Here is a 3,122-nt window from a genome sequence, read left to right as displayed (position 1 = left end):
GAAACGACAACAGTTATAGAAAAGCATTAGGTCTTTTGGTCACAGAGTCACTATAAGTTGTGCTCGACAGCGATCAATAACAGCAATGTGTGTATCTTATTAAACCATAGTCAGTGCAGTCGTGACAATGGAGTGAATAAAATGAACTTGAGGTTTTTCAAAAAAATATATAAATATTGTGTATTTCATAGGTAAGACTAAATGACTGAAAGAAAGGTCAGAATCTCTGATCCACTGTCCGGTCCATAAGAAAAAATGAGACAGTCTCCTCTCACAAACTCCTACAACCTTCAAACCCTGATGATAAGAGTTTCACCATAAGTTAGAATCCAGTCCCAGAAGTAGGTTTGATTTGAGTTTTGTATCCTTAAAAAGGAAGAGCTTGAGACCTCAGTAGTTAAATGCTGAGCTCATAGTAGCAAAGTAAGCAGTTCAAATCTACTAGGCTCTACAAGGTGGAACCGTGTGCACCAGTAAAGATACAGCCTAGGAAAATTTACAGGGAAGTTCTACCTTGTCCCATCGGGTCATAATGAGATGGAATCTCTGATACTCTGATAGGGGACATTATTTAAAAATATGGAAAGTCTTTAAAAAACCAAAACCACTGCCACTGAGTCATTTCCAGTTCTCAGTGACCTTCCATTGACTTTCTAGGGTATACATTTTTATGAGATTGTCCATTTTACTCCCCTGAGAGGCTCATGAACTTGAACCACTGACCTTTCAATTAGCAGCCTGTTGCTTTATGCACCATTCTATTAGAATTCCTGGGAAGCCTTCAGAATTCCATCATCCCTGGTAAATGATTTTTAAATTGTCTTAGTAATATGCATTAATGTTCTCCTTCATTTTCAAGAAAATAAGATTTAATTATTGTGTTGTTGGTTTTTGTTTTGTTTTCATTTAAAAGTTGTCATCACATCTGGTCCTCACCTCCCTTCATTCCTGGTCACAGTGATTTTACATTTACTGGAGCATGCCTTTACTGCTGATTCTGATGCTTGCTGCAGTGATTTGATTATTCTCACAACAAAGTCGTTTCTCTAATCAGACTTCTTTGCCCTCACTAAGTTTGCTTTTCCAGAGTATCTATTAATTTTAAATGAACTGGTAACCTATTAGAAATGAGACTTTGTTGTTGTTGTTGTTAATCACCATCGAGTCACTTGCAACTCATAGTGACCCTGTGTACACAGCTCTCTTCTGAGCCAACCTCATTTTGTCTGACACAGGTTACCACCATTAGATCTCAATTTGTTTAATGAACCTCATGAAATTTTCCAAATACATCATGCTCATCTCATTGTTGTGGAGTCAAAACCGAGTCATAACGGACCCTCTACTTTGGTTTTAAGTCACAGGGGAGGAGATTGTCCATCTTTATCTCCCTGAGCCATTGATGTGGTTAAATGGTCAGAGAGGCCCCACCTTTGCATTAACAGCACAGCTCCCTAGAAATTGAACCATCAGAGTGAACTTTTAAATATATATAGATTTTTGTATATCTAAATAATTCTTTTTCTAGATGCAAATCTTCCTTTAAAACATCAATGTATCACCTGGCTTTGATGGCATCTTCACAGGATGGAACTATGACCTCAGCTGTGACCTCGTTCTTACCTGCCACTGAACAATTCTTTACATCATAACAAGCACTTTTTCAAGTTCACAAAATTGCATTCTCCTCAAAACTACCATGTGTAAAAGCAATATAGTTGGGTTTTTTTAATGGTATTCATGAAGCTGCGTTTTAGTAGATGCTGGGAATTCTATAATGTTACAAAATGGTTCATAAAATATTGCCATCTGCTCTACTGAGCAACAGTTCAGTTTTACTAGTTTTAAAATGAGTGTGCTTTTATGTGTTTGGATTTTTGCCTAAACTTCAAGTTCCCTCTGAAAGTTACTTCTGACCTCTGCCTGAGGAAATGTGAAAATCTGCCTGTTCTATCTTGCTTTATGAGCTTCAGGGAGAGAATGTAAATGGACTAAATCCTTTCTGTGAAATTTTGCCATAAAACTTCTTTCACCTAGTGCCTGCATACTTGGTATTTTTACAATATTTCCAGTTTACACTGAAGTAACTGCCTGTAAAAGAAATTGCCCCAAGTGTTACTGCTCAAAACAAACATTTTAAGAGTAGTGTGTGGTCAGCAGAAGATAAAGGTCTTTTTTTAAAAGTCAGGAAAGTGTTTGTTGTTTTTTTTAAATACTGAACAGAAAATAAAACATGAAATATAAGCTTCAGAGGCAGGAATTGTCCATTCCAACCATTTGCCAAGTGATGAAAGTAAGACCCAAAGGAATTCTTTAGTCACCTTGCCCAGGGTCTTACCTTTAGGGACATTCAGTATCCAACTCTTTTATCCCAAGATGAAATGTCTTTTTTTCTGTGTCTAGGTTTTAGAGGAGTTATCTCTAAAGTGACTGCAGGTATCTACTTATTTTTCAATCATTTAGAAATGTGCTCAAGAAAAAAAAATATTAAACAAATTTTACAGATCCATTTTTAATAAGCACTAAGCATGACAAAGAAAATGATGCTGAAGTGAGAGACATTGTGAGCATGACACGGAAGGAGTCATATCATTCACAACCATGGTACCACTTAGGTTTGTGACTGAATGCAAAGAAAGTTGTTGTTGTTATTGATATGTGCCATCAAATCAGAACTGTCTCATAGCTGACCCTCCAGTGGGTTTTTAGAGGCTGTAAATCACACAGGATAAGATAGCCCATCTTTCTCCTAGGGAGCAGTTTGTGGATTCAAACTGTGTGCCTTTCGATTGACAGAACAATTGCTGACTCATAAGGATTGGTGGCAGGTATAGTCCATCACTGTTTCAGGCAGAACTACACAACAGAGCAAAGGACAGCAAATAAGATACATGCAAATGAGCCTTCAGCCACCTGGCTACCTGGCAATCTAGGTAAGTAAACTGATAACCATGCAGACTCAAGTCAATATTTCGAGAACCTCAAGCCTCAATTTAAGCTGGGTAACATGTGACTATTGTAGGAAAATTGTTAAAGACACTGGGGAGTCTGCTGGTTTTTCAAAAAAACCTGAAGGAAAATTGCCCCTGCCTGGGCCAGCTGGGGATTTGTAATTTACTTTC

This window comes from Elephantulus edwardii, unplaced genomic scaffold, assembly GCF_000299155.1.
Source record: "Elephantulus edwardii isolate Elephantulus edwardi_28Jun2011 unplaced genomic scaffold, EleEdw1.0 scaffold00081, whole genome shotgun sequence".
Taxonomy (NCBI): Eukaryota; Metazoa; Chordata; class Mammalia; order Macroscelidea; family Macroscelididae; genus Elephantulus; species Elephantulus edwardii.
This window is presented reverse-complemented; position numbering follows the sequence as displayed.